Raw genomic sequence first — 17,492 nt, 5'->3', positions numbered from 1 at the left:
TGTCCTCAGCACCGTTCTGTTCCCTCACCACCACACCCCCTATACTGCCCTCAGATTTCTTTAAGCAGAAGCTATTGTCATATTCTCCTCTCTCTTGAAACATGGTCAAAATTGATTACCCACAGAGCAGACTCCCAAAGCCTCAGGTTGGCTCCAGCCCAATTCTTCAGTCTTATATCTCCCCATCTTCTTGCACTCCAGCAAAACAGAGTATCAAATACCCTGGTGTGTCTTTGCCTTGTCGCCGGATGCCCAGCATCAACTTCATTTTAGCTTGTGACAGTCCTACCCAGTTTTCAAAGCCCTGCTCAAATTCCCAGAGAGTTCATTCAGAATCCATCCCTTTTCCCATCATTTCCTCTTTGCACTTTGTTGATCTCTTTTATGAATTACACTTATCAAGATTTTACTTCATGAGGGTTACTTGTGTCTTTCTGTTCTTACATTGAACACTTGATCTTTAAAACCCCAGATAATGTTGTCTTTTGTCATTGTTCTGATTCTCCAACATTAGCACGTATCAAAATCATCGGAGGGTTTGTTAAGACAGATTTCTGGGCCCCACTGCATGTCTCTGATTCAGTGTATCAGGAGTGGGGCCTGAGAAGTTCCATTTCTAACACCTGTCCAATGGATACTGCTATGACAGCTGGTATGGGGACCACACTTGGCAAACCCCTGCTTTTTTAAAAGGGGAGAAAATTGACCAACACAAATGAACTTCCACCTTGCTGTAGTAGATAGAACACAGATGTTAAAAGCACAAGGTTTAGAATCAGAAATTTGGGTTTGCATGCCAGTTTGGCCACTTAACACTTAAACAAGTTCTTAAACCCTCTGAATCTTCATTTTCTTGCCAGACAAATGGGGATAGTATTACCTCTGACACAGGGTTGTTCTTAGAGTTGATCTCATGATCTGATGAGATCGTGTTTGGAAAGCATCCAATACATGGTGGCTATTCTTTTTATTAACCCATTTATTCTAAGCAATGACTTTATAAAGTTGACTTTGTCCCCATTTTAGAGATGAAGAGACTGAGGCACAGAATGTATTAATTGAAAGTGTGAGCCCTCTGTAAGGGGAACCCTGGGTCATATTTCACGGGTCATATGCCACGAAGCTGGCCTCATTCATCTGTGCTTCCATTTAAAAGGTCAAAAAAAGTCTTGAGTGGTACAGTTCATCTAGTTAGCTTGCATACCAGTCAACAGTACACTTACAAGAACCTACCTACTCTGTGCTCATCTTGCCTGAGGTCATCTACCTTATAAACGACAAGACTCAGATTCTAACTCATTCTGATACTTTATCTTCTACCCTAACATGGCACAATAGTCATAACGCACACTCAAAAAACAGTGTCTAATGTGGGATTTCCACATTTCTTTATGTGAAATCTCCATTGGTAACAGCCCATCTCCAAACATCTTCCTGGACTTTTAACTTAAATATTTCCATTGTGATTGGCATGAATGCACTTTCCATTTCATCTTAAGAGGCTGTGAGACATAACAAATCAAGTAAATAAAAGTAATTATTAAAGAAAGAACCAGTATTAACAAAATTAAAGCCAAGTTGATATGCAAACTGTCATCTTACAGGGCTTTGTTACTTCATGGATTTAATAGTTTCAGGAACATTATAAAATATAGTTTAATTTTCTTTATTGTTGTTTTACTTGGGGAGCGTTGAGGTTTTTTTTATTAAAGATGTTTTCTGATAAGCAACTTGATTTCAGCAGCACTTTTGAATTTGCTAGACATTAAAACAATAAAACCATTTTAGAAACTGAAAACTCACATGTGTGAACACTAAACGCTAGGATTTGATTTCTTTGTTTCTATAGAAACAAAAGAAAATTGAGATTAAAATAAGCTAAAATGGGATCAAGTTTTAGGAAACAGATAGAAGATTTTTTTACTTGTTCCTTGTGTAATACGGTAAAATAAAAGTTTTATTTAAAACTCAAGCTGTCAGAGGACACTTTTGCTTTTTGAGAAAAGATTCAGTTGGATAAGGGGGGGAGGGCCAGTTCGCAGTGTGGTGAGTGGTAAGATTCCTATGAACAGAATATTCAACCTCGGTTGTTTTCTTCCAATTAGAGAAATTGCTGATGATGATTTAGAGGGGATGGGACGGGAGGAATAAAGAGGGTCTTAAAGGTAAAAACCCAAGCCAGTGCTCTGCATTATTTAGCCATAGAGATAGTTTAGCATTTATTCCTCCCAACACCCCCAGTTTTGAGATGTAATTGACATACGGCATTGTATAAACTTAAGGTATACAGCATAATGACTTGACTTTCATATATTAAGAAATGATTGCCATGAGTTTAGTTAATACTCATCATCTCACATAGATACAGAAAAACAGAAAAAAAAGTTTTTTTCCTGGTGATGAGAACTCTTAAAATTTACTCTCCACTTTTAAATACATCCTACAGCAGTGATTATGTAACAGACCGTCAGTGAGTCTTTGGAGAGCCGTAGATAGACCAGCAGAACAGGTCGAAGCAGCAACATTCTCTGTAACACGGTGGGGGGTGGGGGGCAAAATGAGATAGTCGGGGGAGCAAGGGCCTGCTAAGCCGGGGTGAAGGCGAACTCCAGCCTTTCCCAAGGCATCCAAAGAGCTTTGAACGAAGGGGATGCCCAACAGTCATCTTTAACTTGTGTTGCTGCAAGGGAAGATTGAAATATTTAGCAAAATGTGACACATGCCAATACCTATGCAATTGGTGTTAGGGAAGTCAACGTAAAGAGGCTGGCTTTAAATATTGGGTTGTCAAGGTTCAAATGAAAAAAGTCATGTCTGTGGTAGAGGAAATGTCATGGGGGGTAGAGGAAATGAGGGAGGGGGAGACGAACTCCGAGGTAAAAAGTCACCATGAGTACCTAAGTCTTTAGGAATTCACAGAAATATTGAGAAGGGCAGTGTGACCCCCGCCAACAGTTAGGATATACTTTTACCATTTAGGTGATTATATATAATTAGGTATTAACTATAATGCAGTTCCAATATGAAGCCCTTTGCCATTTGTGTCTTTAGTCATCTTTTAGTGTCAAATACAATAATATTTTCATGTATTACATGATTCTTATCTAGAAAAAAAGGATATCTCTTCAACTCTACCATAGACTTGCTACCATCATTTAATGAAATTGTCAATTGAAGAAAACTTGCAAGAGGGATAAGTCTAAATTAATTACCTGAAACATGAGGGTTTTGTTAGGAAAGTAAGTGTCAGCAGTGACATATAGGAGTGAGAACAACACCCAACCTCAAGATAAACAACTTGGGTTGATGGATCTGGAGAATTAGGTAATGAAACTTCTCTCTGAATGTGTTTTCTCATATAAGAAGGGATTTCTCTCCCATAGAATCACGGGCAAAATGAGCACAGAGGAGGCTCTCAGTAAATGGGGTTTGTTCACTGATATGCAAGCCAACTTGATAAAATTTATCACACAAGATTTTTTTTTTGACCTCTTAAGGGAAGTACAGAAGACAAATGAGGGCAGCTTCATGGGTACATGACCTGTGCCGTCACACAGGGCCCCCCCCACACAGAAGGACTCACTCTTGCTTTAATACTGTTCTGCTTTCACCTTAAGATTCTTAAGTTTTCAAAAAGGAGCCCCACTTTTTTGTATTGCACTGGGTCCTGAAAATTATGCAACCAACCCTGAAGATGAGCATGACTTTGTAAGCTTCATCCATTCTGACTCCTTTTCCTGACTACCGCCCTCCTTCACTCCCACTGTGTGGACACAGGGTGGACATTTTGCTCAGTGTGATTGGATACTCTGGCTGTGGTTGATTGGTTCAGAGGAGGACACCTGATTCCTGATGAGCCAATTGGAGCCCTTTGCATGGTCAAAATTGGTTGGACCAAGTTGACACTTGAACCAAACTTGAGCCGAAATCTAGGAATTTAGAAACGTGGACTGAATAACTGAGGCACACTGCTATTTTTGGCAATATTTTCCCCCATTTTGACTAAGAATAAGAGAAAACTGGTTTTAAAAGAGAATAGACTCATTTAACTATAAAGACTGAAGCCCTTTTGTCTTTCTGTAGTTGGATTCTGTTATTACCAAAAAGTCCTAACTTTTATAGGTATGAAGAGAAATTCTTTCCCATTACTTCCATTTTTGTCAATTCAATTTGAGGGGAGTTCTTATTTTGAGAGAATAATCCATCGCCATGCCAGCTATGATCTTTTCTCTGAAATGACTTTTCTTCCTGAGGTGTTACAATCTTGCTGTCTCTTCAAATCTGCAGATGGAAAATGTCCAGTGGTGTAGCATGTATGAGGTGAGGCATGTTGTTATTGTGCTTACATTTATATGGGTTCTTCTTTGTTCTACATACATAGCTTGCATAGCCTGAATATGACAGGACAATTGAACGTTTTTGCAGCCAATGAACCCTCAACTCAATTCACCTTTAATCTGAAACTTCGTTCACCAAAAACAACATTTGGGGATTGGCAGAGAAGGGACGGAAAAGCCAAATCTACCTTGGAGCAGTAACAGTGGGTAATTTTAGAAAAGCACTGTGCTCTCAGTAATAATGTCTGTACTAGCACATCATACCACTCAGACTTTTCTTCTAGATAATATGGTCCAGTGGGAAACGTTCTGGATCTCAACAACTATTCTTTAGCTTTATGATGTTCATTCCAACTTTCTGGACCTCAGTTGGAGGATTTGCATAATGGAAGTCATAATTTTCTCTAGCAAACCTACAAGAGAAAGTATCAGAATCTATAAGTAGCATGTTGCAGAAAAAGACAAGGCTATGCATAAAAGTGGGAATGAACCCTAACCAACTCACCTACCTTGCTCCCAGAGTAGTCCAATGGAAGAATTTGAATGATTTATTTTCTGCTTCCCTGTCATGGAGGCATAGTTACATTTGATGTATTGTCCCGTTCTTCCCAGTATTAACCAACCTTATATATATAACTTAAAATACAGTTTTCCTAGAAATGTATTATGAAAAATACTGAGAAAATAACAGCATTTATCTAATGGGCACTGTACTGATGGGAAGTGAGGCTTCTGTAAGGGGATAAATCAAATCAGGAAGATAAACCAGGCAGAAGTAAAGACACCATGAAGGAAACATGTCTAACTGGATATAGGATGTCAATTGGAATGTGTTTGGCCGCCAACAGAAATGCTAATTCAACTGGCTTAAATGATCAGGATGTTTACTGTTTAACATTAATAAAAAGTCTAAAGGCAAAAATGAACAAGTGGGACTATGTCAAGCTAAAAAGCTTCTGTACAGCAAAGGACACCATCAATAAAACAAAAAGGTATCCTACAATATGGGAGAACATATTCATAAATGACAGATCCGATAAAGGAATGACATCTAAAATATATAAAGAGCTCACATGCCTCAACAAACAAAAAGCAAATTATCCAATTAAAAAATGGGCAGAGGAGCTGAATAGACAGTTCTCTAAAGAAGAAATTCAGATGGCCAGCAGGCACATGAAAAGATGCTCCACATCGCTAATCATCAGAGAAATGCAAATTAAAAACCACAATGAGATATCACCTCACACCAGTAAGGATTGCTACCATCCAAAAGACAAAACAACGAATGTTGGTGAGGTTGTGGAGAAAGGGGAACCCTCCTACGCTGCTGGTGGGAAAGTAAACTAGTTCAACCATTGTGGAAAGCAGTATGGAGGTTCCTCAGAATGCTCAAAATAGAAATACCATTTGACCCAGGAATTCCACTTTTAGGAATTTACCCTAAGAATGCAGCACTCCAGTTTGAAAAAGACAGATGCACCCCTATGTTTATCGCTGCACTGTTTACAGTAGCCAAGATATGGAAGCAACCTAAATGTCCATCAGTAGATGAATGGATAAAGAAGAGGTGGTACATATACACAATGGAATATTATGCAGCCATAAGAAAAAAACAGATCCTAACATTCGCAGCAACATGGATGGAGCTAGAGGGTATTATGCTCAGTGAAATAAGCCAGGTGGAGGAAGACAAGTACCACATGATTTCACTCATCTGTGGAGTATAAGAACAAAGGAAAACTGAAGGAACAAAACAGCAGCAGAATCACAGAACCTAAGAATAGACTAATAGTTACCAAAGGGAAAGGGACTGGGGAGGATGGGTGGGAAGGGAGGGACAAGGGTGGGGAAGAAGAAAGAGGGCATTACGATTAGCATGTATAGTGTGTGGGGTGCACGGGGAGGGCTGTGCAGCACAGAGAAGACAAGTAGTGATTTTACAGCATCTTACTACGCAGATGGACAGTGACTGTGAAGGGCTATGTGAGGGGGACTTGGTGAAGGGGGGAACCTAGTAAGCATAATGTTCTTTCCGTAATTGTAGATTAATGATAACAACAACAACAAAAAAAAGTCTAGAGGTGGGATAGTAGCTCTGAGTTTGGCTTATTCAGCAGTTCAACTGCGTCATCCAGAATCAAAGACTCCTTTTTCTGCTCTGTCATTAGAGTGTCAGTGTGGTGGCCTTGTCCCCGACCAACCCTGTGTGCTACAGCTGCTGTGGCTCCAGGCGTTAACATTTCACTTAGTAACACTGAGCAGGACAAGGGTAGTGAGAGCAAAGACCTTTCCCAGAAGGCCTTGACTTTCCTTGCTTTCGTGTCATTTTGGGTCAGAATTTCATCACTGCCTATTCCAAAGACAAGCCCTTCCAAGGGAGTATGATTCCCATGAGGGATTCAGCTCCACCGCTGTGGGACCTAGACTCCCTTGAAGTATGTAGGTACCACTATCTGAAGAAAACTGGTATTTTGTAGGTAAAGAAAAGAGGAGATGATTGCAGGCAGGAAATACAGGTAACCCGTGATGGTACCAAGATTTGATAAGAAGAAATCCACGTTTTACAAAACTTTAAAATGTTCCAACACTATGGAGTATATACTTGTCCTAATTCGAGAGGCCAGAATTATTGCAAAATAAATGGCCTTAGAATTATCTTTTTCTACATCTACGTGACATGGAAGAAATCAAATTAACACTGCCAGGTTTTAACAAGGGGAAACAGAAATTCTAAATCGTGAAATACCTCTTTGAAGCCACTTAATCTCCTGGATTTTATGGAATTGCACTTGATTCAGCTGTAGGGTCTGCTATGGTATTTTTTTTTTTGTGGCTATATTGAATCCACTGCATGGTATGATCCATTTGTTCTAGTCCCCATTAATCTGATGGGTTTTATAATCCATATTAACATTTTTCCTCACGTAATAAACTTACCTTAAAATTGTATTAGAATTTTTTTGAAACTTCAAAACATTTGTATTTACTTGTCTAAGGAGTAATCTGAGATCTCATTCAAATAGAAATACTCTGTTGATGGGAGATTCTTCTTAAAATAGATTTGGTAATGCCTCAAGGGAACTGTGAAATTCTACTTGATAGGAATAGTATTTGGTTCCTTTTAGTTTCATCACCTCCACTTCCTTGGCTCACACTCAGATCATTTCTTACGTGAACAATTCTAGGAGCTTCCTAACTGGGCATTCCACTCATCATGTTGCTCATCAAAGCAACTTTCTAAACACAAATATGATACTCTGCCTTTGTTTGAACTTTCACTGATCCCTTGTTACTTACAAGATCAAGTCCATGATCCTGGGTCTGATGTCTCTTCCTTCCTCTACAGCCTCAAAAGTTGCTGACTCAATGGAACTTCAAAAGTACTTCAAAACTGGTACTCACTGCAGACTCCAGACGGAGAGTGGTGTGCGGCTCCCCAAACACCCCATGTTCTTTTGTGTTTCTATACATTTGTGCATTCTGATAGTGCTATCCAGGTTATATACGCATTTGGCTATAGGATCCTATTTATTCCCGGAACTGCAAATTCTCTCTTCCTTGGTAAAACTTTCTGCACCATTTTTCGTCCACTTCCAGCTCCACGTAGTCTTGTAACATTGTTTTTGTGTTTCTAGTACAGAATTTGGACTTGTACTTCACAATTACATTGTTTTTCATCATGACCAAGTGGGATCTTCCCCCCAGGATGCAAGGATGGCACAACATTCGTAAATCAATCAACATGACATACCACACTACCAAAAAGGTGGACAAAAGCTACCTCATCCCAACAGATGCCACAAAAGCACCCAAAAAGTTCAACATTCACTCATGAAAAAAAACCCCAACAAAATGGGCACAAAGGGAATGCACCTCAGCATGGCAAAGGCCACACAAGACAGACCCACGACCAACACCACACTCAACGGTGAAAAGCTGAAAGGCCCCCAAAATCAGGAACAAGGGAATAATGTCCACCCTCTCCCCTTCCACCCAACACAGCACTGTTCTAGCCACAGCAACCTGACCAGACAGAGAGACAAAAGGCATCCAGACTGGCAAGGAACCATCATTTGCAGATGACATGATAGTATATGTAGAAAACCTTAAAGACTCCATTAAAAAATTATTAGAACTAATAACTGGATTCAACAAAATTGCAGGATACAAAATTAATACACAGAACTCTGTTGCATTCCTCTATCAACAAAGAATGAGCAGAAAGAGAAATTAGGGAAACAATTCCATTTACAATTGCATCAAAAAGATTAAAATACCTAGGAACATACCTAACCAAGGAGTGAAAGACCTATATTCTGAAAACTAAAAGACACTGACGAGAGAAATTAAAGACACAAATAAATGGAAATCTATCTCATGCTGATGGACAGGGAGAATCAATATTGTCAAAATGGCCATCCTTCCCAAAGCAAATGCAAAGATTCAAAGCAAACCCTATCAAAACACCAACAGCATTTCTCAATGAACTAAAGCAAATAATTCTAAAATTCATATGAAACCACATGAGACTCTGAAGAGCCAAAGCAATCACAAGAAAGAAGAACCAAGCTGGGGGTATCCTGTTCCCTGACTTCAAGGTATACTACAAACCCACAGTAATCAAAACAGTCTGGCAGTGGCACAAGAACTGGTCTGCAGATCAATGGAACAGAGTAGAGAGCCCAGATATAAACCCATGCATATATGGTTAATTAATATATGATAAAGGAACCATGAATATGCAATGGAGAAAAGACAGCTTCTTCAATAACTGGTGTTGGGAAAACTGGACGACTACATGCAAGAGAATGAATCGGGATTACTGTCTATGTACACAAAGTAAACTCAAAATGGATCAAAGACCTAAACCTAAGACATGAAACCATAAAACTCTGACAAGAAAACATAGGCAAAAATCTACTGAAAATAAACATGAGCAATTTTTTTTGGACAAATCTCCTAGAGCAAGGGAAACAAAATAAAAATGAACAAGTGGGACCACATCAAACTAAAAGAGCCTCTGTACAGAAAAAGACACTCTCAGCAGAGGCAGGCAATCATTAAAAGGCAACCTACAGTATGAGAATATATTTGTAAATGATTTATCTGATAAGGGGTTAACACCCAAAATATATATAAAGAACTCATATGCCTCAACACAAGAAAAACAAATAACCTCATTAAAAAATGAGAGGAGGACCTGAATAGACATATTTCCAAAGAAGAAATACAGATGGCCAACAGGCACATGAAAAGATCCTCCACATCGCCAGTCATCAGGGAAATGCAAATCAAAATCACAATGAGGCACCACCCCACACCTGTCAGAATGGCCACCATCCAAAAGAGAAGAAACAACGAGTGTCAGTGAGGATGTGGAGAAAAGGGAACCCTCCCACACTGTTGGCAGGAATGTGAATTGGTGCCGGCCTTGTGGAAAACAGTATGGAGGTTCCTCAAAAAACCAAAAATAGAAATACCATTTGACCCTGAAATTCCACCTCTAGGAATTTACCCAATGAAGACAAAATTCCCGACTCGAAAAGACATATGCATTCCTATGTTTATCGCCACATCATTTACAGTAGTGAAGACATGGAAGCAACTAAAGTGTCCATCCATAGATGAATGGATAAAGAGGTGGCACACATACACAATGGTCTCACTCAACCATAGAAAAGAAAGAAATCCTGTCATTCATGACAACATGGATGGACCTAGAGAGCACTATGCTCACTGATACAAGCCAGGCAGAGAAAGACAAACACCATATGATTTCTCTTATTTGTGGAATCTAAAGCAAGACAAAACAAAATGAACAAATTAGCAGTAGGCTCATAGACACTGAGAGTGACTAGTGGTTACCATGGGGAAGGTGTTCGGGTGGGGAGGGTGAGGGAGAAAATGAAGCACAAAAATTCCCAATAATAAAATAAACTGGTCACAGGGATGGTAGTACAGCAGGGAGAATATAATCAATGATTCTGTAACATCTTTCTATGTTGACACATAGTAACTGCACAGTTCGGTTGAAGATTTAATAATGTGGGTAACTGTTGAACCACTGTGTTGTACACTTGAAATGCACATGAGATTGTATATCAAATGTACTAAAAAAAAATTCAACTCAGCATGGAATTCTGGAGGCAGTGTGTACATGTACAATTACAATTCAGGAACTGGAGCAACTGGGGGTGGAGACTTGTTCCCTGTTGTCCTCCTTAACCCTGCTGGCCCATCTTGAGAACATTTGACTTCTGGAATTATTAGGGATGATAAAATAAGAAAATTAGCCTGCACAAGTGTAATTCATGTTGGGATTACTATATTGAAAGTATTTTAATCATCCCTTACCTTCCTGGGCACATGGCCATTGGTCTGGCCAACTCATTGTTGTATTTTTGTAAACCTGCTCATTTGGGCTCTAAACAGCAGTCGCCTTTGTCTGATGGGATGGTAGCTTACCTTTACTAGTTTGCTCTCAGAAAGTGTTAAATTCTCCAACACTATGCCATGTTCTGACAGGAGTTTATATGAGTGGCCTAGCTCTAACTCAAATACCACTTGCTTCACCAGTGACTTAGTGATTGAGGATGATTTTAAAACAATTGTGCCCAAAACTCTAACTTCCCGCGCTGATTTTATGTCAGGTCATTAAACAGCAAAAAGTTCGAGGAGTTTTGGACAAATAACCTTGTTGAGGATTACCTAGGTAACCAGAGAAATTCTACCTGAGACAGGCAAAATTTTTTACCTTAGGGACTAAAACGGATGTCTTCAAATTAACTGGCTCCTCTGGAAAGTAGTGTTAACACATCTCATATGTGGGTTGAAGCCTCCTTTCCTTTTGATTCCCATCACTGGCTCAAGAAACCCTCTGGGCATCTGCTCTGGACCAAGGGTAAAAGCAGAGCTACTCACAGCTCAGCACACCATTTATGGTATCTTCATTTTCCTAAGTATTTGGTATGGTTTTTATTATCCTAACTTCTGAAACATACTGGGTTTGTTTCTAGCCTCCTGTCTAGCCCATTCATCTTGTTCCCTGGCCATGTCCCAGGGCTAGAACAACCACCTTCTCACCCTCTGGAAGGTAGGCTTTTCACAGAAAGGGCCCACGGGTTAGTCTTTGTCTGGGTCACCGGGGCCCATGTACTGGCCGACAGCATCATAGTGAGGCTCTACCAGCCGATTCTCTTGTTGCAGGTGCACCTGGGCCCGGCCCTGCTCTCTGTCCTGGGCCAGCAGACGCCCACCCTTCCAGCCTGTGGCCCCAGCACCACCATCACCCTGTTACCCTCGACCTTGGGCACCAGGGTCTCCAGCATGTCTTCCCTCAGGCCTTCCAAGATCTTGCCTTCATCTGTTCGACACACACAAGTATCTGGGCTGGGGACATCTTCAATCGTCATCTTGGTGTTGTATACTGGCCTCCCTTGTGCCACTTGTCCACAAACCTCATGTGCAGGTCCCTCTGCTGCCAGTGCTGACTCCTGGACGCTGCTGTCTCACTCTTGGGTGCAACGCCATCCCGTCGGTCCAGAAAGTGTTGCTGTCTCCTCTCTGAATTCTCCAGCCAGATCTGGGGGTCCTGATCCCGGGGGGCCTTCCATGACAAAGCGGTTCCACTCTGCTGCCCTGGGGAAGTTTTGCTCACCTGGCCGGGATCCAAGGAGCTCTTGTCAAACTCCTGCTTGGAGACAGGCCGCAGGCAGTACTCACTGACAGTCACCGCTCGTCGTCAGGATCAAGGCCTTCCACCAGCCCGTAGAGGCCTCAGTGGAGGCCACAGAGCACCAGCACAGCGTCTCCTGGGCCCAGGCCTTGAGGGTGGTCCTCCTGGTCCTTCCCTTGCTCCTCCTCTGGCCTGGACGGGCAGTGGGGGCTGCGGGCACCCAGTCCTAACCCTTTGGGCCTCAGGGAGCTGACACGGGGCTTCACCACGTGATTGAAGGTGCGGCCGATGCCCTCGCCAGGTTTCCAGCCCATGCCCCACAGCATGGCCATCCCGTAGGCCTCCAAAGGGACGGCCTCGTAATCAGCCTCGCCGGGCACTGTCCTGGCCCAGGGTGCGCTGTCTGCTCCTTCCTGGTTGGGGGAGCGTCCTTGCTGGGTCAGGCGGGTAGCGGGGGTGCCACCTGCCTTCTCCCTCTCCTCCAGGGACAGCCTGGATTCCTCGACAAGCTCCTGCGCAGCCTGGGCCAGCGCCCCACCCACCCAGGCCTTAGTGCCTGTGGGTGACCCAGAGGCCTGGGTCGGTGGCCGCCTGCGGGGGCCTCTCTGGATCAAAGGGATGGTGGGTTCCTTCGGGGTTCTGAAGGCGTCACGCTCCGCAGCTCCCCTCCTCCCGCCGTCTTCAAGGAACCCTTGTCCTCCAGGGCCGCACCTGCGCCCCCCGCCCGGGCAGCTGGACGCCCCCGGGCCGGAAGAGCGACAGAAGCCGAATGAAATCCGGGCAGTGCTGCCTCCCGCGGCCGCAAAGCATCCTCAGTGGCATCTTGCAGCTCTTACATCAAACGCATGTTTAACGTAGATTCTAATCCCCACCTAACGATTGGACCTAAAGACACAAGAGAGAGAACGCGCCAGGGGGCCCCCAACAGGAAATGCAAAGATAAGAAGAGGCAGTTTTTTTTTTTTTTTTCTGCAACATTTTAGACATTGGGTAAGTAAGCCGATCAAGACAAATTTAGATTCAAGCCAGGCATTGAGCAACTCCTGGGTGTTTTCACTCATATAATTTTTAAATAACAAATCTATTCAAAGTTATGTAGGCTTATGGAGGTTATAAACATTTTAGAGGTTGAATTTTAAAACAAGATTGATAAATCTTTGTAGGTAAGTGGTGATCCTTAAAAATGTGCCACCATCCTCCTCCATTCATTGAATGCTGGATAGTTATGTGAAAGGCAGGAAGTTTTGAAGGTCCTCCAGGTAAATAAACAGATTTTTTTGGTCTTTTTTTTAGTTTTCCTAGCATGCCTCAAATGAGCACAATGTTAAACAAATACGTGATACAACATATTTATCGTAGTTTGGGGATAATTTAAAATACCTTTTCAAAGGGTATTCCCAACCCTTACATAATTAAAATATAGGGTGTCATCTTCCCCTTTTTTCTGAGCTTGCTGCTGGCAAACCCATTTATCTTTGGCATTTTCCTAACATGTAATAGAAGGCTTCACACTCATAATATGAACTTAATAAATATTTGGTAATTAAATAAATGACATTTAATGTTACTTTTATTATAATATCTAGTCATTACCGAGTATTTTAAACAAGGCTCAGGCTTACCCTACAACTAAGTAGTCTGGATTTTTCTCTGGTCAGTTTTTTAAAAAGGACACCATAAGGAGCTCTCCTTGATTATAAGGAAGCCCTCTCAAAGGTATGTGTGCCACAGTCTATTTCCAAGTCCAAGAAGTAACAAACTGACAACTTCAAATATTTTGTTCCTGCCCATTTGTCTGACCTTGCTTTGACTGTCAGTAGGAAGTTCAAGTTCTACTGTATTACATTTAAAAAAACCTCAAACAACTCTTCCTTAAAGAAGCCACTTTTCAGTATGTCAGTTGCTAAGCCAAAGGCCTCACCTCTCCCCTGCTGCTGACTTTTGGTCATTTCACAGTTCTTTGGCATCTTCCTTGTGGTGCAGGCAGACCCACTGATTCTCCTCCTATTTGACAACAGCCCTGACAACCTACGTCTTAAGACAGCGTATGGCAAACAAGAATGTGGCTGAGGAAACCGTTTGCTTTGGGGTCAGGCTGGGATAGATGTATCTTGGGCTCCTATTCTTAAGTATCTGTGTGTGTAAGAGAAACCAAGGAGCATGTTAAGTCTGTGCAGGGTCCTGGGAATCTGCATCCAAAAAAGCGCCAAGCTGCTGCAGATGTGGGTGGTCCCTGGATCCCACATAAACACTCCACAAACTGGGATGCTGGGTTTGAATCCACGCACTCTTACTTACCTATATGTGCTCCCAGGAAAGCTACTGAAACTCCTTCGGCTCTAGTTTTCTCACATACTAAGTCGTGATAATAACAATTCCTCCATCTCAGGATTTTGAGAGGGTTAAATGTGCTAATACATGTAAAGTAATAACTTGGAACAATGTCTAACACACCATAAGTATCATGTATGTGTTCATGCTAATTCCATTGCTTTTAGATCTTCCAAATCAATCTCCTTTCCCTCTGTCCTGAGGTTACGCTGCTTTCTTTTCTGACTGTTGCGTACAGAACAGAATGCTCATATATGTTTGGGAGTGTGGGTATATTTAAAGACAGTGATGACTTTTGCTCTCTTGTGGAAATCCTTTCCATTACAAGAGGCAGACGACTGCATTATGAATTTATAAATTCACATAAAGACAGAGAGATCGATCCCAAAGTACATATTATCAGAATCAGGCTCCAGATGGAGAATTTATGTGATTTGGTGTAAATTTAAATTTAGAGTTGTTTTACTCCAAAGCTTAAGAGAAGGGGAAGGAAAATGTTTGGCCTTGGCTAGTTAGATAAATGTGCAGAGCCTTCCCTATTTCCCAGACTTTAGTGTGGGTGATTATTGGATTAGTTGCAGAATTTGTCTATCTCAACCAGGTTCAGACTTCTCTCCTTAATTCTTCTCTTTTAATGTTTCTTTTTAAAAGGCTTTATTATGAGACAACTCTTATTTTTTAATAGGATAAAAAGAAGAAAAGGTTGGGAGGTGATCTGAGTGTTATGGGAAACACAGTTTGTACAAAGGAGCAGGGGGTACGTGGGGGCCTGGGGTTTCGAGGGGACAACCCCTCACTCCCTGTTTCTTTACTGTTGCTGACCATCGCCCTAAAATGAAGCAGCCCTTCTCTTTTCTTTTTTAACCAAACTAAAAAAAGATGCATTGAAGTTCCATAATCAATATCAAAGTGGCTAGAGTGGATAAGAACTCTAAATTTAATGAGAAACTTCTACATTGAAGACTCTAATTAATCTTATTTGTCATTTCATTTCTCTGTGGCTTAAGACTTTTGCCCAAGAAATGCATGCGAGGTTTAACAAATAACATGCTGAATGAATAGCTACACATGATCTTTTTGGTGAAATAGAGGAAATAGGGTCAAGGCCTGATGGTTCTAAATTAACTCATTTATAAACATGATTCTTCATTTGGTTACGTATTTCCTTACCTCCAGTGGTGTGTTGGTAAATGCTTAACAGCTGGGTCTTTGGAAATAATGCTCTTTTTGTGGTGTTGGCTGTTTCCCGTAATACTGCCACCATAGCCAATTTTGAGCTACCATGTGGCCTGCCTAAATGCGTCTTTGGAAATAATGCTCTTTTTGTGGTGTTGGCTGTTTCCCGTAATACTGCCACCATAGCCAATTTTGAGCTACCATGTGGCCTGCCTAAATGCAGAGCCAAGGAGAGGTGCACAGGGGCTCCTGGAGGCCTGTTCTGAAAGAGATTAGGGAGGGGCCAACAAAAGGCATTGTCCTAAGAACTGACCAATTGAAACAACTCTGTGGCCTGCTAAGCGAAAGGTGAGGAGCAACTGGGAACAACACGCACATCTTCTTAGCACTGGATGACCCACTCAATATTTACTGTCACACTAATTAAAAGAAACAAACAAACCTCAATTTGTCATGTTTCAGACATTTATTCATACAGTGTCCACCTGGATATGTCAAAGAAGACACTCAAAAACTGACTTCTAAGGTACATTCTTCTTTTCCCTTTCTTCTCTAAATTTTTCAGATCATTATCTCACTTGATTTAAGCTTATTTCAGAAAATTAAGCCTAAAGTCTGAATTCTTGGGTTTCCGATGTGTGGAGGAAATCATTCTATATAGATTTTCCCTGATGCCCTATCACCCCAGCTGCAGTGTGAGGATGAGGTGATGTAAAGCCTGCCTCCGAGGTGTGCGGTGGAATCCCAAACACTCAGGATATGTGCATACACAGATCTAGCTTGCAGAAATGTAGAAGCACTACCTGTGTGAAGTGTTGAAAGCAATGTTTGGACCACTGAGAGTCTAATGAAAGGAGCCAGAGGGAAAGCTCTGCGGACAGGGAAGGCTGCCCTGAGCAAGTGATGTTTGCACTGAGATTGGAGGAGTGACCAGGGGCCACACACCTCAAGAGTCAGGGGAGAGGTGGGGCAGCAGGTTGGGCACAGGGGACCGCTCATGCCAAGTCCCATGACTGGAGAGAACATGGTGCATTTAAGCCAGAAGGAAGGTGGGCTGGAGCCCAGGAGCTTGGGAGAGTGGATATGCAGGGGGCAGTGCCTGGGGGCTGGGATTCTGTGCTTGGAGCCTTGGATGGGGAGTGAGAGCAGTAGGATGAATGGTGGATGAAGCTTCATCCCCAGGGAAGAGATATGTCTTGGGTGTTTTTGTGAGGGGCTTCCTGAAATTTGGGGTGCAAGCTGTGCTGCTTTGGAACTCCAGTGACTTGGCACCAAGAAGTGAGACTCTCCTCATTTCTGGGCAGCCTACAGAGTGACGGAGAGTCACATGCTCATGGCAGAGGAAGTGACGCAGCACAAGCATTTGACAAGTGTGGGAACCCTGAAAAAGGAACCCCAAGAGGGAGGAGCCCCTCTTTCTGAGGGCAGGGGTGTTAGACAAAAGGTGGGGTGGGGAGTGGCTCTGTTTTAGTGGTGAGGTTTGTGTCCTTGACAAAGAGGCAGTGAGAGCTTCCATCCAGCCCTCTCCCGAAGTCTCCCATCTGCCCCACTGTGATGGCCTGCTCAGAGCCCGTGTCTCCTGGACACACTCACTCGGGCTTTGAGGCGCCGCCCAGGAATAACTTGGGGAGGAGAATAGTTGGGGGAGGGGAAGCGGGGATAAATTCCTGAGGCTTCATGTCAGCCAAGAGGGGTTTTGAACTTGAAAAACTTCAAGTGAAGATTACTTCACTTGTGCTTAGAGGTTGGTGGGACAGGAACTAATTATGTAAGTACACACCCACACAAACACAAAGACACACATGTGTGTATGCACATATACACGTATTTAAGTGGTGATATTTCTTAGATTTATCCGTCTTTCTTTTTCCCTCTTATTACATGATGTCCCACTTACTTCCGCACAACCACCACTGCCCGTCTTGTCCAAGGTCCTCACTTGCCTCGGGGAGTATCAGCATGATTCTAATGGG

General features: G+C 42.3%; 1 pseudogene; it reads right to left on the bottom strand.

Moving 5' to 3' along the window:
* Positions 1-8,674: 8,674 nt before the first annotated feature.
* On the bottom strand, positions 8,675-15,168 carry LOC118968721 (G-patch domain and KOW motifs-containing protein pseudogene; annotated as a pseudogene).
* Between the last annotated feature and the right edge of the window lie 2,324 nt (positions 15,169-17,492).

This window comes from Manis javanica, chromosome 18 (assembly GCF_040802235.1).
Source record: "Manis javanica isolate MJ-LG chromosome 18, MJ_LKY, whole genome shotgun sequence".
NCBI lineage: Eukaryota > Metazoa > Chordata > Mammalia > Pholidota > Manidae > Manis > Manis javanica.
This window is presented reverse-complemented; position numbering and strand designations above follow the sequence as displayed.